We start from the raw sequence: 24167 nt of genomic DNA, 5'->3' as shown, positions 1-24167 counted from the left end.
TTTGGCTGTCGCACATTTACTGGCTTCTCATGGCAGCCGTCTTCCTTAGCTAGAGCTATCAGAACCGATGCAGTCCAACACGGCACGGAGCTGTGCAACCCTGTGACTTGTGACAGTGTGTGAATGTGTCTGCGCGTGCGTGCATGCATCCGTGTGTGCATGCCCATGTGTGATAGAGATGGAGAGAGAGAGGAAGATCCGCCATCTGAGGACAAGCATCTGTTGTAGTATAAAGTCAGCGCGTGTTGTGGCCACTGACTTTGAGCCAGGCCAGCCATTGCTCCTACTAGTACATTATCCGCAGTACCGTGTCTCTGAGGCGTGACGCTATTGCTCGATTTGGCTGCATTTAGGCCATCCAAGTTGGATCTTCATTAGGATTTCAAAGGCACGTCTTTAATCACAGATGCTTTCTAAGAGCTCCGTAAAATAAATTTATATGGAAAAATGTGTTATGTTATTACATTTATACAGTACCAGCAAATAATATGCATGCATGCATACACACACATACACACAAATACAAAAGGCAATTGGCAAATGTAATGCCAAAAGGGCTTTGTTGCTGAATCCCAAGAAAAGTACAGCTGATAAAAATGAAGGAAATTAAATTAAGCAGATAATTTGATTTATGTAAGTGCGAATGTGGTAAAACAAAATGAGATCTAATCTCTCTTGTGAAAGGCGCGTCAGCTCTCTACGAGAGCGGAGGGAGGGCGATGACGGAGCACGAAAGGTGAAACGCCGCTTGATTGGGCTTTATCTACGGCTAATGTCCCTGCAAGGCACGGCGTTGGGAGATAGGGTGACCACGAGTGCCTCGTTTAACCTCCTGGCTCCTCCTGTGAAGATGGATTTCCTTCAGTTTAATCATTTTCCCCCTTTGTTCTGAGACCGCGGTGCTCACGCCAACTTGCAGCTTTCTTCGCACATGTTGCGTGGATCATAGATGTGTGTGTGTGTGTGCCAAATGTCTGCCCAGTCGGTTGTCTTTTCCTGTGTTGACAACCTCAGAGCCTTTTGAGACCAGTGAGGAGAGGCATAACAGAAGCTAACCATGGTGGCTCCTCACCCCCAGCATAGTGGTGGTAAGGGCTGAGCACATGTTAATTACTACTGGTGAAATTAATGTAATCAGTTTAATTGTGGTCTCATCACCACCCTTTTAACACCTTGCCCAGCCTTTGCCGGTTTCGTCCTATGATCGCAGTGATGAACGTCACAGTGGCTGAGGTCAGTGGCTTGTCATTCCCAGGGCCTTTGTTTACCAAAAGAGTCATGCTGCATGACGAGGCGAAGGCAGAGCAGTGGTTGTCCTGGAAACCTGGTTCTAATTGTCCAAGTGTGCTTTTGCTCATGATGGACTGCAGCGGTTGGAGTGCCTCCAAAGGTGAGGGAGGGATTATACCTGACACTGATTGGGAGCGCTGTGCTCGGAAGAGGCTGCAACATATGAGCCACACGGGGAACATGGCTGTGCTCTGTCAGACTCTGCCACGGCAGTGTGGTTTTGCATCAGAGGCAAAAGGGCGTTTGCATTCCATTAACAATGGCTATAGGACACACTGATTTGATAGTGTTATCACTATAGAGTTTTTCTTTCTAATATTCAGCCATGGTGTGTGTTTTTTGTATGTTTGTTTTTTCTTGAGCGAGATCACTGAAACACTACGCTGTACCCTGGCAATCTGTAGTCTTTTTGTCTCCCTTTGGATTTCCCAAGTGCATCCCATAATAATAACTACAGGAGTCTGTGGCAGAGACCCTGCTGCAGTTACCGTGCTGTTATTAAAAGGACTCATTATTGAGAGAGAGCAACATTCATTACTTCCAATATGAAGCAGTAATGGGATGCAACACAAGAGGAACTTTAATGAGTATGGATTTTTTTTTCGGTTTTTAATTTTGTATTTATAAATGCGTATTATGAACGATCATGTATTTAATGAAGATTAGAAAATCAGTAACTGTATACCGTGCAAGAAGGGAAGGGGGTCTTAAAAATAATGACGTGAAGCATATTTTGTAATTTTGTGGATGAAAAGCATCATTTAACTTCCAACAAATTTGTGTAAAGCTCTCTCATATTATGATTACAATCCTTTCATTCTCTGTGCCACACATTAGACAACTTCCTATTGTACTATTTTGCACTTGCTTTTGTGAGGTATGATAAAGAATATACATCGTCATATGTATATATATACCTCTATGATAAATATACTGTTATTTTTTTTTACTTTGCGTTGAAGTGTAGTGTTTGCTGTGGAGATTAAATTATTTACAGCTTGAGATATGAGGAATGGCTTAATGGGTTGGGTTGACTTCATAAGTGAGTGCCATGGGAATGTGTTTGCCGCTGAATCTCTCGATAAAACTACTTTCATCAGAATGTCTGGAGTTTTGTTATTCCCCATGATAGCTGAGAAGGAGATACAGAGAGAGGGAATACAGGAGACTGTGCAAGCATAAGGCGGCACACATGCATTTGTGCACCTTCTTGCATGTCTGCGTACATGCATGCATGCCTCTGTTTGAGCAAATGTGCCTGTGTGCATGCCGGCCTGCTTGTCCCCCTGTCCTCCATGCGTGCATGTGTGCACATGTATTGTATGTATTGGTCCATAAGCGTATAAACAATATAACCATTCCCAATAAGTCATAAAAGAGAGCTACAAGGAGTGTCGTAACACATTGAAATATTAGGGTTAAATGGCAATTGTCTGACCTTGAGACAGGCTATAAAAAGCTGGGAGTCATTGCAGGAAAGGGTATACATAGAGAGAGAGAAAGCCGGAGAGAGAGAGCAAGTGAGAAGAGCTACTCCTACTACTCCACTGTAGCGCATCAATAATCCACACGAGTGATAAATATCACTCCCTGAGCAGAACCAGGCTGCATCTCCTCTGCCGCGATGATAAGTCAGTCTGCCGTGGCGGCGCGGCCGCGTTCTCCCTCTGTGCTGATCGAGTGGGTCCAAGGAGTGCCAGAGAATCACAGGCCCTGTCCCGTGGGCTGCCAGTCTGTGATGCATCTGCATAAACAGCCTCAATACGCCATGGCTTCATGTGGTCGTGTGGAGTGAGAACACTTTCTCAGGTTTGTTAGTCAGATCAGAGAAGCTCTTTTCAGGAGAACGCAGCTCTGATACCATTCTAAACACCTGTTGAACTATTGTTAGTATTAGTAGTAGTGGTAATATTTGTTTCTTGGCAAGATTAAATAAATTAAGTATATCACACATTTGACAAGGACAACATAGGTACATAAGTACATACAGGTAACGTTAAGCATGCATACAGTGGCTTAAAATGATCCTAAATTTTCACACGTGTTATTTACACATCATAGTAGCAGCACATAATGTATAACGGTGGACAATGACAGCAACACTATCTCGAATCATTATGTTTATTTGGTGTCAACCAATGATCGTAAGAGCAATGTTAAGTTGCTTCATGTATAGTAATGTACTTGTTGTGAGTGATCCGATCATTGATCTGAAAAACTCCATTATGCAGTATCAGATTTCACCTACCACTGTTTCCATCAGATAGTGGGTGTGAGGGTGAAATCTGAACAGATGTCTTTTTAGGCAGCATCAGAGTATGGTGCAACTCTGCAGTTCTGATGAAAAACGTGTGTTCGGAAGGTGCGGTTGTGAAGCAGAAGAACTGCCAGATGATCAGAGACTGCAGAGCGAACAGTTTGTGTAGGAATCTAAGATCGGGTGATGGATTGAGGGCAGGAAGGAGCTGTGTCCTTGACTGCCAGGTAATCTAGCAACAGGGTCTTGAATTTGATACAAGCAGCAATCAGAAGCTAGTGAAGGGAAACGGGGAAGGGTGAGACATGGGAATATTTCAGGTGCCTAGAGAACTTTCTTCAATATTGTAGCAGGAAAAAGAAAGTTAGGTGCATTAAATGGAGAAGAGGTTCATCCTCTATGACAATCCAGATATTATAGACACACTCAACAGTTGTTGTGTTTGTTTAGGCTTTCTTGGGGATAGATGATACAAACATGCCTACAGTTACAGTACAGTGCATATGGTGCTACACTAAATTTAAAGGTCCTGATGATATATATGCAAAGGTGCTTGAAGATACCAGTAATAAGTCATTCTTCATCAATGTAAGTAAAGCAGGAGAATATCAATATGTAATAAATATAATACAAGCCAGGAACAGAACATGGACAGCAGGAGTAAAAAATGTATACATATAGTAGTAACACATTAGTTACAGTATAATTACCTTTGTACAGGTCCTTGCCTCACAAGTTGTATGTTATGATTGCATTATTTCCATTTGATGTTGTTAAACATTAATGTGTATCTGCTTAATGAAATCTGTCCTTATAAAAAAAGGAAAGTTTAATACATTGTAATGTAGAGTGAATTTGTCTGAATGCATCAGCTGCAGCAGCTGGCAACTGTACATAAATTTCATAACTTTCCTTTTTACTTTGCCACCTGTCGATTGGAGTTAAAGTGGTGAAATCTTCTCATTGTGCCTGGGTGAATTTAGGAGCCATTTCATCCCGCTGGGCCAATAGGATACTGGACTTGGTCCTTTTTGTGTTGGTTCAGGGGGCACGCCTCACAGACAAGCCTGAATAATGCTCTCCATCATTCTATTAGCTCCAGTAGGAAGAAATGCTGAGGGCCCAGAGCCCTTATTTGAAGATGATTTGAAAGCTTCGCCCTCCATTTCCGTAAATGGGAAATTACTCTGCCTCACCTGAACTGGTTCTTGTGCTGTGTGCCCTTGGTCACAGCTGCCCGTCAGCCTGGCAGTGCACAGTCTCAGCCCAAGTGCCGGCGTGTGTGAAAGGCATTGTGGGCAGATGACAGAGCAATGGATGAGGGCGTAAGGAGACATCAATCACAGCGAGAAAAAAATGCAGTTCAGCGATAAACGTGTACTTACAGAAAGCTTTTTACTGCTGACACTCTGAATAGGTCAATTCTTACAAAGCCGTATTTTTAAAACCACAGTGCAGCAAGAATGTTTTTTTTTATTATTATTTTGTATGAGTAGCTTGTCAGAGAGTGAGTGTGGGGAGGAAAAAAACACATTTTGTGACATTGACAGAAAAGGCACTTTTCTATATAGTTCTATGTTGTGTTCTGCACAGTGCTATAACTTTGTTAGAACTTCAGCAGCCAAGAGAGCCAAGAGAATTGTGAGCCAAAGATCTCTCACAATGAGGCTGAGCTTTCTGTTATCACCAACTGCTTCACAGGAAGCCATTACAGTTGACAAGGATGACAATAACCTAAACTTGACCTGAACTAAATATAAAAATAAATGCATGTATTAGTTCAGTCAATGACTGATGGTGTTGTGCAGACATGATCAATAATTAAAATGTAAATTCAATCATGTCAATCAATCATTTCCGGTCCCTACACAACAAACATCAGCTGGTGTGTTCATGTAGGCCAGGGTTAGAGACCTAAGATGTGGCCACTGTAAGAACTGTGGATCACAGCTATAGAACAGGGTTATTTTTAATCTCACAGACAGATTTTAAAATGTGTAACATACCAGCAAGATAACAGAAACATAGTAGCACAATGCTTGGGATGAAATAATACTCTATTCAAATTCAATAGAAAGAAAAGGATATTTAGCTTGTTAACTTCTAACTGAGCCAATCTTCTATCTTGCACCATTCTAGTAACTACATAGTGCGCAAGCAACATTATGTGGGTTGACATTCAAGCTTGGGAAAAGCATTATTTTTAAATAAGCCCAAACCTACCTCATTATGAGTACTGACATCCACCATCACCCTGACTGAGCAAATGCTTCAAAGTGTTTTGTATTACTGCATTATCTTGGAAAGAGATTGAGATGTCAGAGTATGGTTCAGCTGTATCTTTCCACTCTCATTGATTGGAACATGGAGAAGATACACAGTTTAACTGTCAACTGACTAACATCCTTTAACAGTAACTGTAAAGTTAACAGTTGCTGTAACTGTTAACAGGAACAGTGACCTTCACATGTTTTCTATTTGGTAATTATTATCATTACAAATCCGGTATTACATTAGTACCACTGTTCTGCAGTTTCCTGAAACATACATCACATTGGCTAAATACTCTATGCATTCGATTCATATTTTAAGAAATTAATACCTGAGACGTGTCACATAACTTGTTCTGTCCATGGGTCACTTGTTTCCCTCCTTTTTATATTGAAGAAGGAAACAAGAAAAGAATCAATATTCATTTTCTGCTTGTGCTGATGTGCTGTATCAGAAGTCCATATATTGGTTTGGACCAAACAAACAAAGTACAACAGCAGTGCTCTAGCTAGGATTAAACCCAAAGCCCTCAGGTCTAACATCCCCACATTTTACTCGACACAACTCCCTTTCCAGACCAACCTCCTCCACAGAGAAAAAGCATGGGATCCAGGAACTATTACACGTCTGTGTGTGACATCACCCATAAAATCAAAACAGGGAGAATCTTAATTTTTTTTCCATATCTCTAGTTTGCAACACCTTGTGCTGTCAACAGAGTGCAGGCCCAGCGTTCCCAAAGAGTGTACCCCTGCAGGCCAAAACCCGCAACTGCAGGTTCGTGACTGGCTGTGACTCTCAGAAAAGTGATTAATCTCTGGCTTGTTTCCCATGTGAAATCATGGAGGCCGCCCTTCTCCATTGCGGTGAGGCTGATATCCTCTCACTTCCTGTCTCCCAGCCTCCAGTCTGCTGCGGCAATTTACTGCTGCTTAGGTAAATTGCCATTGACTCTTTCTGCTTGAGCTGCTCTGCTTCCCTCGCATCCTGAAGGTGTTGATGGTTTACACTGTGGCAGGCACCTCTAGGGAGGCATACATCATTTGCCATTTTAAAATTCTCCCTCTGTCTCTCTCTCTCTCTCTTTGTGTGGGTTTGTTTTAATATCTGGAACTCAGTTCCAAAGCTGTTAAAATGCCCCTTAATATTCAAGGGATGTACGACCATGAGTCAGTGGATGATAAAACTGGTGTAGACATAATAATGACACAGCATTACTACCATCTTTGTTTTCTCATGGGGGAAAGTCTGTATTTCAGATGCTCACATTACTTACTATGATGAAATTGGATCACGCCTCACTTGATCGGAGCACACTTAGAATTTTTCGTGGCGCTTCGGTGAGACAGTGCTGAAGCTCTGTTCCATGGTGGTCCCTTTCGACGGCCACTTCTTGGAACTGAAGGTTTTAAACTGTGCCCGCGTTGATAGGCCCTCGGTGCGCGTGGCCATTTGTTTTATGAAGGTGTCAGAAGCGGGGACCTGTGTCAGTGGAGGGTAGCAGGCAGCTTTGTTCCTGATCCTCCCTGCGCCTCGTGCAGAAATGAGGTGAACGTGGAATCGCGTGTCCTGAATGGCAAGGAGGAGGAAATATTAGAACCATTCAAATGAACTCTGTGCCTCAAAGCTGAAGCAGGCAGTTAGCAATCGGCATGTTTATTTTTCCACTTATTGCCCCCCCCTCGACAACAAAGCAACAAGCATCACACATTATGGTAGGAAAAAGCAAGTTATATATATCCCTATAGAGAAATTTTACCGCAAACCCCACTGCCGGGCGTATTATTCATCCAACAGTTTCTATTATCCATGGATTAGAGGCATTTCAGATGAGGAACGTACTACCTTCCCTGCAAGTGTGCAGACTATGTGAAGATTCATGCATATCCAATCATAGGATAATCGCTTCATGTTTATGCGAATTCGTTGCTGAGATTCGAAAAAAAATTGAGGAGCTAGTGCTCCGCAAGAAGAAGTCACATTCATCACAGTGGGCAGTTGTACATGGGTCCTTTTTCTTGTTCCTTTTTTGTGATAATTTTTATTTTGTGGATAAAAATGTGCAACAAATAACATAATGCAACCTAGAAGGGCATTCTGTGAAAAATGGATAAACAAATTAGTATGTACGATAATACATGACGTTAAAGGAAGGAATTAATTAAAAGAAAAGTTATGAACTTCAAAAAAGTAATAGGTAAAAATGATACAACATATGCAAACTGGGTCTCCACATGATCTTCTCAGAGACTTAAGCATGGGTCTTCTTCAATATCTTCTTAGAAACTTCAGCATGGGTCTTCTTCAATATCTCCAGCCTGGTTATAAAGGTACGATTCATTCTTGGCAGTACAGTCACAGTCATTTCTTTTGGCTCACCGGAGGATTCCTCTTCCAAAGTTTCCTTATTCTGGAACGTTCACCTGACTTCGGAAAACACTGTGTAAATAATAATGGTACAAAAAAAGACAGTGTTACAGCTTTGTCTGTGCTTCTGCAGTGTGACGTGAGGCACAGCATTGTTGTCAGCAGTGTCAGTGCCCCTCTCTAGCTGTCACCTACTCCTCACAAAAGCGCGGCAGCGTCTGCTCCTCCCGAGGCGTTAATGCCATCTCCATCATCACCTGCGTCGGCTGCAGGTGCTCCTTTGTAAGCTGGTTTCCCTTTGCTGCTTCTCCTCAGGTGGTGCCATATTCTTTAAAGCTCAAATACTCTTCTTTTTGGACCTTATCAGTAAAGCCTTTGTGAAATGTTGTTTCTGAGGCCGGCAGATATGCAGTATGTCATCACAGTAGTGCAGGCATATGTTTGCTTGCTTCCTCTATTTGTATTTACAGCAGTATGAATTGGAATTTATCCTCTGCCTTGTGTTTTGCTGGTTCACTTGCCATGTTGTGTGCATGTTGAAAGGCACAGATTGCAATTTTCATGTGAAATGTCTAACTGAAGTGTGACGAGGACTGTTCCAATGTTAGCTTGGAACAGCTAGTGGCATTTACGTGATCACATTTAATAAATGCCCTACAAATGTGAAATTATTAGCTCAAACACAGTCCCACTGCATAGTCATTTGTGCCCTGGATAATAAATGGGGCCCATAATGCCTAAAAACCTTGGAGCACACTCTTTCCAGGGGGGCAAAATTCAGATAACATTCTCCATTACCTCCTGCTTTTCTGAGAGAAAAAGCCTGTTGATTAGAGGTGCGACTCTGTGTGTGTCTCTACAGTCCCACAGTGCTGTGATCTCAAGTGTGTGGGTGATGTGAACATGGCTGTCTCCAAACAGTGACCTTTTTGTAATTACAGCACACAGTTTGATTACTGCAACCAAAACTTGGCTACTCTATGTGTAACAATTCCCATCAGTAATGTAAAACTACTATTATGAAAATGCATTCACGCTTTTTGATTGCATCAGATTTCTCACAGAATACATTCTGCTGTCTTAGACTGTTGTCAAACACTATTTCCCAGTTCAAGATGATGATCACATGAGAAATACTTTAGATTAGATTTATGTCCCTACCTTTTCAGCTGTGGTTGTCCTTAATTCAAGGAGATGTGTATGTAGTGATGTGAACGACTTAAATTACACTTAATTCATAAATTCCCTTTTATTTCTATTATATCATAATGTATTATGATGGGGCATGGGTTTGCTGTGCAGTTATGTCTCAAAAGATGAAATTAAGTTTAAAGAATTATACAAATGAAATATTATTAATAGTATGATAAGCAGTGGGTGGTTCATTATTTTTTGTCCAGTTTAGAAATCTCTTGCCAAGGCAGTACCTTCCAATTAAATTGAAATTAATTCACTTAGGGAGTGAGCTCTGGTTTTCTGGCAGCTTCTTACTTTTAGTTACACTGCTTTTAACAAGTCTGAATAAACACAGGCTGCAAAACAGTACTGATAGAAAAGTATATTTTTCAGGACTCAGCACCTGTGTGACTCCTAGGAATGTAAGAACACAGGTACCAATTTAGGCTTTGTTGTGTAACTCCTCACTTTGCAGTTTGAGCTGCAGTAGCTTGAAGCAGCTTTGCTTCTTCCCCGTTCATCCCCTTCTCTGGCTTCACTTCCTGAGCATGATCTCTCCTATTCACGCCAGCTCTTCACGGCTGTTCAAGCCAAATGCCACACGAGCTACACAGGGCCCCGTCGATTAACTCATTTCTTCCTTTAAATTTTCCTCACACTTCGATCAGTCAGACGCAAACAAAAAGGCATCAATCAGTCAGCCACTTGACAGCCTGCCCCCCTGTGCGGGCTGAACTGGCAGCAAAAGAACAGGCTTCAAGGTGGGTTGAAAGACCAACCCTCCACCAACTCTGGGAATATCAGCACCTAAGGACATGCGCACCAGGTCTGGATGGGTGAGAAAGGCCATCACTTGTGTCATCTCTGATCAGCTCGCTTGGCAAATAAACACGGAGCACCGGATTTTCACAGTCTTAACACATATCACAGTGACCTATCACAGGGAATTTGTACTGAACAATATTAAGATAACCATTTTTAATTTGCTAGACTACTGCAATACAGGCTATTATTATTTTTATTATTATTATTACCTAATGGGGTAACAAATTCCACCATTCCTAAAAATTGTACATTAAATCATCATAAAGCGTAAAGCGCTGAAACCATACAGAATTCCCTTACATAACACACGTTACATTAGCTGGTTGTACCATATAGGATTGGTTGGATTAGAAATTGCAGTTTAGAAATATTTGCATATTACCAGAAAGAACCCCTCATAAGCCATCTGGCCGGTCACACGAAGTTTGATACATATAATGTTTGCTCCAATCCCACACTAAATTCAGAACAAATTTTCATGTGTTTATTTTTTTAGTTTTAATATGAAAAACCATGGTTGCTCAAAGTTAATTGATTTTTAGCACTCGCGAATATATATGCAAATTCTCTGGATGAAAAGGCAATGCTGCGTGCTCAGCGGTGCAGTAGGCACAGAGGCTTTGTTCATATAATATTTTGTACTTTATCTATATAATTGTAAGATCCCTGGTTTGAATCCCGCCATAGGGCATGGCTATTTTTAAGTGTTTTTAAATGTCACCTAAAGCTCTGGAATTGCAGAAATATGTCTGCAGTGTTGATGCAGGCACATTCTCTGCACATGGGGGCCTTGCTTCTGCTTTACCCCTGCAATTACTGCTTGCCGCTGTATTTGTTGTTGTTATGAATAAGAAGAAGGCTAGTAATTTAATAATCTGTTATGTTACCTAATTTTCCAAAGTGTTATTTAGTTGCTAGCAACAAACAGTAAAACACCAAGAAGTGTGCGTTGTGTAAAATAATATATTAAATGAGGTATTGAAGCAGACCACGGTAAACTCAATCAGTAGACCTTATGGCTTTTTCCTTCATTCAGAGCAATGCAGTAAATTCTGTAAGTGATAATTGAGGAACAGTGGCTGTGAGCTTCAGCTGGAACCTTCAATAACTTACTAACATAGATAATTAGGTTCTATCTCCCCAAGACACCAGATGAATGGGAGCAGCAGGAATTTTTGTGTCATCTTGCGAATGAGCACCCCAAACCTCTTCCCATTTTCCACACTGACGATCAGCCAGCACTAGTAATGCTTGCTGTTACCAAGCCCTGAGAGTTAAATGGATATTTCCTTAAGTCCCCATGTGTGGTGGTGGGGATACACTTGGAAGGAAAGATTAACCTAGTAAATTTGGCTTTTCATGTGTAAAGTATGGATAATATATATAGTGCACTAAGAGGAAGCGGCAGGGCCCAGTAACTGGTGCAGATACTGATTCGCTTTGGGTGCAGTCACTGGTGCAAGCAGTGCTCATTCTTCCATACATGCCACCCGCCGTGTAAGCACTCTGGACAGATAAAACACACACACGCACACACACATACACACACACACAAACACAAACACACTCACACTCATTTGTGCGTGTGCATACCCTCATCTCTCACAGTCTGAGTAGCCTCCCAGAGACCTAGCAGGTGCTGTTTTTGACAGGGGGCATCACTGTCACACACTTTTTTCCTCCTTTTTGCTTCGTGCATGAAAAGCAACCCAGCTGCTTCCAGAATCCTTCTGCATTATTGATTGAGAGGCAGCCACTTCATTTAAATGGGAAACCAAACCAGTTTTCAGCACTCTGCTCTATATATAAATATTCACACAGCTCTGCTTACATTACACTTGAGCATAGATGCACTTACACACACATGTGCATACAGACACCACAAATGCCATTAAATGTAATGGAATGCAAAATAAATGTTAAAAATTCCATATACATACATTTAATTGAATTCAGTAGTTACGTTGCACGGCTGTGATTGGCTCACAGCAAGCTGAGCTCCAAGGCTCATGACTGTCAGTCCACAGTGACTCTCTGACATTTAACAGAGATGATGGCTTTGTGTGTGTGTGTCATGTGGATGAGACACTGGGGACCTATAGCCAGGAAAACCGCAGAATCAATCTTCTTCACTCCCAGCAGAACAAAGTATCAGAAAACAACAAACATCCGGGGAGTCCTTTTGATGATTTGACTTTGAGGTATTGCGTTCTGAGGGGCAGGGGGGCAGCCGTGCAGAATGTCTGGTGCTGAATTAGCTCAGGAGGAGAGCGAAATGCAGGAGTGACATTTAGATACACCGGCCTTATTGTTATAATAACTATAATCAGTATTATCATTGAGCCCATGATGGGGTTTTTCTGTTTGTACAGTTACGCCTCGCCTCAGTGGCGCATAGCCCGCTCTGAGTATTCCCCAGACCCCTTCCAGATCAATGGCGGGCCCATTCCCATGCCAAGCTGACCTTTACTTAATGGATCTCATTTTTCCCTGTTCTCATACAGAGAGGCCAAGCTTTGCTACACTGTGTACGGTTGGCCAGCTACCACATTAATCTCTGCAGTGGCAAAGGATCTACTTCTGGAAGGACAAAACACATGCATAGTGGTTATCTAAAACTGTCTATCTTTTGTGCTGTCGGTATTTTTGTTTTCTTTTCAAAAGTAAGAAATAAATGGAAAAGGGGAATGATGTGGGGGCACAATGGTTTTTTTAGCTTCTTTGACTTTTTGAAAGAGTAAAGTTGGCTGAAGCAGTAGTTCTCCAACTTTTACTCTGAAAACCAAAAGAACATAACAGAACCCCAAGATACTTTTGATTGTGAAAAAAACTTTCAGTTAACAATACACCTAAAAATGATTTGAAATCTTTTTTCATGACCAACCCTTATTCCCACCTGAACTTAGCTCTCCAACTGAAGCTAACCCATGGATAGTTAGAATAGCCAGCTAATGAGTGGGAAAGGAGAATGCTCCTCTACATGTGTGGAGGCAGGACCACAGATCCTCGCTCACCTGTGTGAATGCAGAGCCACATCAACTCTCTCAGCAGACTTAGTGATAAAATCCACTTTGACAGGCAGCCAGATAAACAGAAGCGCAAGTGCTTCCCAAGTGCTTGTTTACGTCATGTAGAGTGCCAGAAGACAACAAAAAGATTACCGACTTAAACCAGTCTCCTGTATTTAGCTCCAACAATGTTCTAAAATGTAACACAATGCCGTCATCATCTCTGTTATTATTAGTTGTAGCAGTAGTAGTATTGTCAAATCCTTTTCTGGGAATCACATAGAATATGGCACTTATTTGTAGTTTGAGAATTGTTTGACCTTATCATACAGTAGGTAGGTCACCTTGTGCTCTCTTTAATAGTTCCAGACCTGCTGTCAACATGGATTTTGTAGGAAATCTGTATTTATTTGTGCCAATCATAGGCAAACAAATAATTTAATGTTGTGTGTCCTCTGCTGATTGTGATACATTTACATGCAAATTGTTGTACACAAAGTAAGATAAGGGAGACAAGCCATCAATCAAATGATCTGAACATAGGCAGCTTCTTCATTATTACTCTTTTATTGAGCTCCCTGTGGATGGACAGATTTGTTTAGCGAGAGTGAATCACCATGGTGACAGCCGTCGTGTCTGTCTCCGAGGCTGGGGCTGAGAGGTGAGGGGTGAGGGGTGGGTGGGAGCAGGTTGCACTGTGAGTGCCGGAACTCTTCTGCCTCTCTCCTCAGCTGTGACTCTTCACTTCCATGGGGTTCCAAGGCCAGAGATGGGTGGAGGAAAGAATTCAAAATTGCTCCAACTTCACAGCCTCCTTAGGCAGCGGATGACCACAGACTGATTGAAAGAAAAATACTTTAGAAAATGACCCTGGGGGAAAAAGACTGCTGCATTTCTCCAGTTGACATTATTAATGATAAAAAGCAGGAACTTGGTGACTTGTAATGTATACACCCCCTGTGAGGTCGTCACTGTCCTGGTATGTTTTGTACACATCTCTGCAGCAAGGGCCTATGTGTATAGTGGAATAACCACAGGTGTTGTGTGTAAGGGCTTGTCTTAACTAACACTGAGCGCAGTGTGGCTGTGTGCTGTTTTCACTCCCTGCAGTGATGTGTGTGTAATTATGCTCCAGGGCGCTTTGCTAGTGCCGTCCCCCCAAATGTTAACATCATTAATGTGGCGCGTTTTGTCTTTTTGCTTTTTTTGTCTCTCCTCCAAATGCATTCATCTGGCAGTGGCGTGATGTCTGTCTGAGCTGAGAAATTAGTTTAGAAAACCACTTGAGGGGGAAAGTGGAAAAATCAGCAGCACGTGAAAATTGAGATAAATGCAGCACATCTCACAGTCTCACACAAAGTCTGCATAGTGAGCGAAAACCTTGTAGAAGTGAATAAGCGAGAAGCTTAAAGTGAAAGGTCCTTGTGTCTCGTTCTTGTTTCGCCTTTAACAAAACTTTTTTTGTGATAAACACATTTCTAATGAAATAGTCAGCATTCTGAAAGGATGAGTGTACAGAGGAAGTGTATGCTTTCCTTGTCTGTCTCCTCCATTGTTGAATGTGTGTAATTTAAATGTCAGCAGTGTTGTATGGTGTTGGCTTACAGAGGACTATTCCTCATGCATTGAGACACTCAAAACAGTCAGTTGTTTTCCAAGGCCACAAGGATGTTGCTTTTGCTGGTACAAAAACGCTGTTATCTTTTCAAAGTTCTGCTAACATGGTGGTAATACAAATCCTTTGGAGGAGAGACCAAAAAAATCAACTTGGTATTCATGGTATGAAATTGTTTGTGTCATGGAGAGACCATAACTGTAGCTTGAACGGACTCATTGTCACTGAACTAGAGAAAGCCGACATATTTAAAGTGTCTTCACCACAGTGACCTCCAATCCACCTGTAGCTTGTGTTGCTCCTGGCAGTCCTGGCTGTTAGTACTTGATTAAAGCATCAGGGGCTCATGTTCGTTACTAGCAGTCATATTTAAATCTGCACTTGTCAATCAGTAGCAGGCTCTGTGCCTAGGTCTTTCACATCAATGGAAGGTGACAGGAGGTCCTAGTAGCAAGGGCAGACTCAATATGTCATGCTGAGATTCGTGGGCAGTATTACCCTGCATGAACACAGCATTCCGCATGGTTTGTATTTTATCTCCCTTACCACTGGGATAGACTCTAATGAAAACAAATTAGAACTGAAATTAATCATTACACCTCTGTTGTTGCTTAATTAGGCTGCACGGCACTAGTAATGACAACTGTAATAACACCATGTCTGTCAAGTTTATGTTTCTTACTTCATTTGTTTTCATAATTTGATACTTGGAATAGTTAATTGTTTTCTTTTAAGTTTGAATGTGTGAGGCTAGGGTTTAGAGGTGGTACCAGAGGTGGTGCCACCCCCTTAGGCAATGTTCGTGGCCTTTAGGGGGTTGCCGAGGCAAAGGGTTTTGGAAGGGAGGGGGGGTGGTGGAGTTCAAGACAGAAAGGGGAACATTGCATTAGACACGAGTAACTGCTTTATTGCTGATTTGCGGTGACTGTTTTTGCTCGTTGATTAACTATAATTTTTTCGGCTTTCTGGTTGGAACATAAAAGTGATTAATGCTGCCATGGCTAGAATTAAACAATCAGTTTGAGTGATCATAGCAGTTACAGCTGCAGACTACTTTCATAGGATTGCCACAAAGTAAAGACCAAGGTATAATGCTCAATATTTCACAACTATGGCTCTGAAATGACCCAGTCAATCAGGCACCAGATGCGATTTTAAAACTTCAGGAAACAGTCCAGGGTAGTCTGGTGGACTTTGTGTTGGGAAGTGCATCATGGGATTTTAGAGACACTTTTAACGGCATGCTCACATGTTCTGGCCTTATCATCATTTCTGTGGCGTGACACCAGATTAATAGTGTCCTTATGACATATCCGGGCATGGTACCCACAGCCCTCCAGTGGACTCGTGGCTGGCACATAGTGTCTTTAAGCTGTTAATATTCCAGAGCTGTGTCGCCTGGTCTGTGCCATAGTCAGCCCTGACTTAACGGGCCACCACTGAAGATAAGCAAGGCCTGGGACGCTCCTGCCTCCTCCTCATCAAAGCAGCCAGGCCAGGGGAGCACAGGCAGAGCACACTCCATCAGTTTATTGCTTTGTGTTTGGGTTGACAGGGGATAGCAGCTTAGCAGGCGACATTTCATTTAATTTAATCATTTGCAGATGCCTCTGTGAGGTTTTCAAATGCTCTCAAACAGGGGCATGGAGTAATGCCTGTATCGGTGCAAGCCATTTTTTTATAGTAAGCCACAGTCAGCCCAAGGTGGGGATCACTGGTTAGTGTCAAGAACATGTCAAATTATGAGTTAATTTGTGGTATCCAGGACTTTTCTCATGCAAATGCTGAATTAACGTTTTGAATAGACATTAAGTTTGTACAGCTTGGATGTATGAGTGAGATACTAACAGATATATCATACTATAGCAGCAGTCATTGATGAGGCACAATTAGATTAGCGGAAAACGTCCAGATGGTTAATTTTGCGCAGCTAGCCATTTGTGTTTCCACACCTTGACCTTAGACATAATTAATAATTCCATAACTGTGACTAAAAGTCCTTTTACATAGTGACATAAATGGCCAATTCACTTTTCAAAAGTTGAACATTTGAATTCAAGTGAGCACAAGAAGCTTTGACCACATCCTGCTGCCTTTTGAAAAGTATTTTTTGATTAAGCCTGACTGTTTTTTGATTTAAACTGAGCGCAGTTCAAATGTGTATTTATAGCATGAAGCCTTGGCTTTGGGCTAGTTGTGGTGGAGGAGGATGGAGGTACAAAGACAAGAGTCCCTTGACTTAAAAGCCACTGGTTGGCTCTGATCAGGAGAGCCTCAGCTAATAGACTCATTTTGTTGGCCGACAGCCCCCAGTTGGCGCCCAGCCGTCACTGTTGGTTTTCAATCTGTTTTATCTGTCAGGTGTGAGTACTGCTAATGAAGATGCACTGGAGAGGAGATGTTCAGGGAACAGGGAGCAATGATCGCCGACAATGCCATGCACAAGCACACACACACACACACCGAACTTCTTCTCACTTTGTGCGTGCTTATAGTTACAGGGAAGCGCATAGAAAAATTGCTTCTGAAAGAGTGTGTTTCCCACAGGGAGGGAAACCGAAATGCTGTGTAATTATAAACAGGGCTTTCATGAAAAGGTCAGAAGGAAGTGAAGCTTTGTGAGAACAACGTAGTGACCGAGCTCCTCCATAGGTGGATAATTACTTTTTTCAAAGAACATCTTGTAGAGTGTCGTTTTCTTTTCCAAATGAAACTAAATAAGAAACAGGTGTAAACTCAGCGAGGTGGTGAATCTTCTCTGTGCTGTAGCCAAATGCATTTGGCAGTGGTTTCCTTTTAATTTGATCTGCCTCCATTCTCCTCCTGGGACTTATTTTAATTGGGTATTTGTGGTTTATTGGATTGAAAATACTGAGCATAAACAGTTCTTTCTTGTTTGTATGGGTTTTGGTTGTACAGTAAAACTCCAATTCATATGACAACAAAGCATATCTTGCCTACAGTTTTGATTATACACTGCACCATATGCCATTAAGTTCAAGATTTTGTAAATGTGTACAAATTAGCATTAGTATCTGTCAATCAACGTCTTGCTCTCTGAAAGAGTTGCTGTATTCTGCAGATCCTTTTAGAGGTGCCCGGTGCATTTTTCCCGTTACCTCAGTGCTGTGCTGTCAATCTCTTGGAACAGCGACCATCAGGTTTGTCTCATGTTGCTCTGGAAACCATCTGAACACAGAATGCCCATGACCCCACAGCTGCTGGGAGCGCGGGGGCTCCAGCGTTTGTCATCAAGCCCAGTGACGGAACGGGTCAGAAGGTTCAGGTGGGTTTTACAGGCCTGACCCAAAGCCACCAATCCGAAGGGCAAGGGTGACACCGGCACCTGGATGCTGCCAAATTGAAAAGCTGAATAATTAATACTCTTTTAGCAGAGGGCGTCTGGAGGGGAAGCGAGAGGCAACAAGGCTCTAAATTTACAGAAACAAGTCAGCGCATGGGAGTGCAGCTCGCCTATTTTTAGTAATGTCTATCTTTCTCTCCCTCCCCGCCCCTGTCTCTCGCCTGGCGCTGTGAATAAATCGGTCGAACGGGCTGAGCCTCACTCTGTGATGGCGTCCGGCATGTTGCCCTCCTCCGCAGGTGCTCCGTCACAGGGAGGGGACGCGGGCTGTGTCTCTCTGCCAGACAGGCGTGTGTTGGTCCTGACGAGTCAACACTGAAAATAGCAATGGCCTCGCACCCTGGGACAGCCTAGACAGAGAGCAATGGGGACCATCACACATCTCCTTTCGCAGGCTGTGCTTGTCTTAATTATCTTGCCAGTGCCTTTGCACAGACCCGTGGCCTGCTTCACTAGCTGCACAGATTTATGTATGTGATTTTAATAGGCCTTTCTGGAGCCAAGCCTGACTAGTGCTTAGTGGGCAATCATTGTAAGCAGCTGGACTGAGACTGGCAGAGGGACACCGCCATTTGGTGCAATGATACCACTGTCAGTGTCTGGCAGAAGTGCGATTCAGTGGCGAACTGGAAAAAACATTGAAAACCATCAGACTGCTGAAAAACACATACTCGCACATCTGAGATAACTTAAACGGCATCAGAGATAGTAATATTGATTGTGTTTGTTTTATGTAAACTGTAGGTACGGTTACAAATAAGCATTGTTCAGTGGGGTGCTAAATTAGTTTTGTTTATTTGAATTATTTATGAACCAGGTTAAATGGATGGGTCTATTATCAGCCCAGCTAAGGTAGCTTTTCTACTTTAATGTTATTATTGTTTATTTTATTGAATGCTATTATTTACGTAATTCCAACCTTTTGTGCATTAAAATCTGGCATTGGGGTTTACTGAGCTGTAAAATATTCCAAATACTTAGACACATGTCTAAGTGCACGTTTAAAAATGGGGGGAAAAAAAGTGTTTTTTTTTTTGCTTTTTTATGATGTCCTTGTTTTTTATTATCTAATTTTTCTGTGTTTACCAGTGAGGTTAAGTCTTCTTACCATTCCTGCATATTTTTCTTTTAATAAAAAATGGCAGTTGAGTGTCCAAAATTGCTGAATCTGTAAGTGCTGTTGCCATCATCAGGGTTTGGCTGTACTGGAAGCAGCAATTTACAGGGCACTCCTTTGAGCCTTCTTTATGGATGGGAATTACCTACCGGAGCCCCTGAATTGTTTGTGTGTCAGAACTGCTTCTATGCTACTGTTCACTGTACATTTTTCACTGGTGTTCTTTTCACACAGGGTAAAGCGGTCGATTGTGATGTTGTGCCGTGTTTGTGTCCAGGCTCTCTGTGTTTTCGTAATGGCCTGTCAAACAGTGCTTTCTTCCTTTGAGCGGTGGGGTTATGTGTGTGTGGGTGGGGGCTCTCCGCAGAGTATCTCCCTTCTGACGGCTGATCTAATGCAATATTGACATCTCCGCCTCCATAAAACCAGTGGACCCTCGTGGGCGCTCGAAGTCCATTCATCTTAGGGCTTCCATTAAGGGCACCCACAGGGTGAGGTTAAACAAAGGAATTTAGGGAACAGTGAGCAGACTTGCTTTGGAGTACTGCTTGTTTGCTTTGTGTGAGATAATGTGGCCCAAATTGTTTTGTGTATATTGGCTTCATTTTGATATCAATCGTTTTGATGTCAGACCTACAGTATTTTGCAAGCATTGCTACTGAATTGTAGAGATTAAATCATTTTTACATGTGCAAAACCTTTTTTGTAAGCACTTTGTGGAGATGTTTATACATCTGTTTATACATGTAGATATTTACTGAAGCAATTCAGAGTGAGGCAAAGTAGTACCTGTCGGTCTGAGCTGCTTACGTTAAATTATTGTTTGATTAGCAGATGCTCTTATCTAGAGTAGCTTAGATACAGTAGTTTAAACATCATCAGTGTGTACAGCTAAAACAATTCAGGTTACAAGTACCCTGAGTACAACAATGCTCCACCTGGGAAATAAAGTGGCAAGCTTAGGGTTGAGGGCCATGCTTCTTAGCAGTATGCCAAAGCAGTGGATTCTTATCACCCGTAAGTCCACAACCAATCAGCGCCCTTACCCAACAGACCAACCTGCTGTCCCCTCTCTCACCCTGAACGTCTGTCAGACCCTCATAACTCTGATTGCACCTTGGCCGTCTCCTCCCCAGCACAGAGGCGGCAGGATGCCATTAACTTGTTCAAGTGCGAAGAAAAAAAGATCCTTTAGGTAATTAAGAGATGGGGGGGGGGGGGGGGGGGGGCTGCCTGAAAGCATCAGTGGAAGGTCGAACAAATCATGTCTAAGTCTCACAACATGCTGCGGGAGAAGTGTTTTTAATTAAAATCCCTCCCCTTTCACTGACTACAGCGAGAACACGGAACCAGAATGAGTATTAATTCTTATCTCAGAAATGGACAGCCCCAGTAAGGTTTTTTTTGCCTGCTAATTTCATGAAGAACATAATTACAGGCTTTTCAGTTTCACTCTTTCCGTAAAGGTGGTGGGCTGACTCTCTCGTCATGACAGAATTCTCACAAAACCAGGCATAGGATGCAGAAGAAGGGGAACATCTTAGAGCAAAATGCAAAAATGAGAGCGAAATGCGATGTCCTTAGAATTGACCTGTAGATTTGAAGACTGAATTTAAAACTTGGAGCAGCCAGTTAAATTGAAATATAACTGTCTTTAACAATACGTTATCAAAAATCACCATGTCATTGGGGAAAGAGAATTGAGATTGCTGGTATTAATATCAGGAAAAACAGATTAAACCAGATAAGGTGCTATAGCATGAGGAGCAGGATTGTATGGAAGTAGACTCACAAAGCATTTATTCAAAGTCCAAATTATGGTTGGTATTCACATGTGAAGTGGCTTGACAAAGACAATTATAAAACAAATGGGCAATACTGACATTATAAGACTATAGGCTATAGTAGCCCAGTCGCAGTTGTGTTAAACAATGTGCAGTACATTCTTGCAAAATGCATGGAAAAAATACATCCTATAGTCGTCTCTTTGCCTGTGAAAAGTCAAATTATTGCCTTGTACAGAATCTACACTGCTCAAATTCTCCAACATAATGCCATTTTTCTGTTTTGAAGGGCCATAACAGCTAGGCCAAACTAGAGAATGTAAAAAGAATGACATTCTTTTCACTTTGTTATGATACCTGGATTATTTTGGAGCTGTATCATGATTTTCTCTGCAAAAAGGTATCAGAAAGGCCTTGGGGTGACAGCGTCTGCATGTAACTTTATGTTCCTGCATTGCTGAACCGTCTCCTTCTCTATGTCTAATTTTAAATGCAACAAATCAGGTAGTCACTTGCATGTAGCAAAAAAGATGCCCTGTTATGTTTTTTTATTGCACTCGTACTCTGGATACTCTGATTTGACCTCCTTTTCATATTGATTGTGAGCATATTGTGTCAGATCTAGTTTTTTTTCTTGTTCTTGTTAATTTGGTATTATTTTGTCACAAATGTGCTATGTATTACAGGGTGCCCTGGGGAAAGGGGTTACAGTGCTCACTAGTTACACATTTATGAGTAATGGTAATAATAATATACTAAATATACTGCTATACTACTACAGTAAATAGCAGTAAATATACTCCATGCTGTGCTGTATCTCTGCTCTTATCATTGTGTTGCGGGAAAGGTAGCGAGAGAAATTTCCATTTTCAGGTCTTGCTCTCATCTGTAGTCCTTGCGGTGAGGATAAGGAGGCGCTTCTTGGGCTTTGGTTTAAAACATTCGGATCATTTTTCCGGCAGGCTGATCAGATCTGTCCTCCGGCGGTTCCGTGTTTTTCTCAGGCTGGCTCTCGGATCGGCGCCGACTGGCCTTGTTTCCCAAATCTTCTCTGTGCCTGTGATTGATGCCTTCACCTTCATGTAACAAATTAACAGAGTGCTAAGCTATTTGGGTGAGCGCTCGGATATGGACCGCTGCATTAGTGGAGCAGTGTTTCCGGCGCTCATTAAAGGGCTTATTTAGCTGCATAGTGACGGATGCAGCAATGACTTTTGTCTGTGTTACCCAACAAAGTACTGAGCTAGATCTTGCGCCTTTGGCTTCTGAGACGTACCAAAACCCATTACAAAAGGTGTGTGTTTCCAGCAGCAGAGAAACCAGTGCCACAGAAGTTTGTCTTAACACCTCCCCTCAATGGTATAATCCAGGCATAATTTCATCACTGTTGTGTTATACTGGATTTCTGAGCCTTTTTTCACAATGGCTTATGTGCAGGGTCTAACAGGAGGTATTTTTAACTAATGATTAATGCTACATTTGCACGTCTTCATATGTTGCACTATTATAATCACTTGCATTGTGTACAGAGTGGGATACTATCAAGCCACATGTGGTGCAGAAGTTGAACTAAGAGGAGGCAGTCTTTCTTGCGTGTGTGTGAGGTGATGGGAAAGAGGACCTACAAATTTTTCAAATTTAAAAAACGTTGTGTTTTTTATTTTTCCACATTTAAATAAACATACTGGGCCTGTTATAACATCAGCACAGCTCACCTTGACCTTATTGACCTCCCATGAAATTTAATCCTGAAATGCATTTCGGAGAAGAAAATCATTTTGGATATTCTCAGACTGTCCAGCAGAATTTTTTTTTCAATTTGTTTTATTTCTAAGATATCATTATTTTTCCTCAAATGGATTTTTCCATTCCTCTCTCCTCCTTTCTCCACAATTCTGAAGGTGCGGTATTGGATGCGCAAAACCCACATCAAAACCTGTATCTTTCCCTGGCGCGGTTATCTCTCCCGTCACACGCCGTCTGTCGCAAATTTATTATTATTTTTCTATACACCTTGCCACGCTTCCTCCATTGTGTAGCCCATTTAATTTCGATAAGTCATTGTGGAGGTAATATAAAAGGGGGCATTTAAACAGCTTCCTGCGCTGCACTCCGCTCTGACTGCGGAGGGTAAATTGTTATTTCAACACTACAGGAAGAGGGAGATGGGATTATAACGGAATGGGATGAAAAAAAAAGAAAGAAAAGAAACACAGGGAAAATAAAGTTCGGCTTATCAGGAGTCGCCAGCAGCGATGCGCACACAAAGCCAAGCCAGAATCCAATTTACTCTTTCCTGTTAGTTTTAGTGATATCAGTGCAATTAGCCGTCACGGGTCAGAGTTATGCGGCTTGCGCAAAGTGATTTCCGAAATCCCCGGGAAGAACGCTCTTTACACGGCACTCATGGACTCCGAGAGGACAGCGGAATCGGACCTGTTAATGCGTCCGACGGTGGCCTTTGTTGTGGCCCTCTCGGCTGCTTGTTTTTTTAATTGATTTCTCTGTAAATGAGGGTGACTTTGCTCGGCGAGTCATTCCGCCGCTCATGAAACTGCGCCGTAGGCCGGCAGCGTGGAGTGATAGCGCTCCATATGGGAAGCAAACCACAGAGCGGGTGTCCCCTGTCCCCCGCGTCTGGCGAGGAGTGATTATGGAGTGAATGAGCGAGTTTGTTGCCTGCGTTTATAGTACGTGACCTTGGCCTATTAAGCAGATGCACAGAGAAGAGCAGTGCTCGCAGGGAGATGGGTTCCCCCCCCCCCCCCCCCCCCCCCCCCCCCCCCCCCCCCCCCCCCCTCAGCCTCAAATTAAACTGCAGCCTCCGAGGGAATTACAGAGTTGCTTAAAAAAGAATGAAAGAAGAAAGTCAGACCAAACCCCATGTGCATCTGGGAGTTTGTTTTGGTGGGCCTGACTAAATCGCTGTCTCAGATCTCTCCCACTCCCCCTCCCTCTCTCAGACGTACACACACAGCATGTTTTTCTCACACCGAAAATGCAAGCGGTAGGTGCAAACGGAACAGGCTCGAGGAGGGTGTTTAAAGGACGTGTTCCCTGCCGTGTTTGGGAGGCTGACTGCATGGTTTTGGG

At 42.4% G+C, this 24167-nt stretch overlaps 1 protein-coding gene across 1 annotated transcript in view; it reads left to right on the top strand.

Moving 5' to 3' along the window:
• The window catches only part of LOC118783553 (calsyntenin-2-like), a 201853-nt gene that overhangs the window by 118407 nt on the left and 59279 nt on the right, over positions 1 to 24167 (top strand). The window lies entirely within an intron of this gene.

This window comes from Megalops cyprinoides, chromosome 9 (assembly GCF_013368585.1).
Source record: "Megalops cyprinoides isolate fMegCyp1 chromosome 9, fMegCyp1.pri, whole genome shotgun sequence".
Taxonomy (NCBI): Eukaryota; Metazoa; Chordata; class Actinopteri; order Elopiformes; family Megalopidae; genus Megalops; species Megalops cyprinoides.
This window is presented reverse-complemented; position numbering and strand designations above follow the sequence as displayed.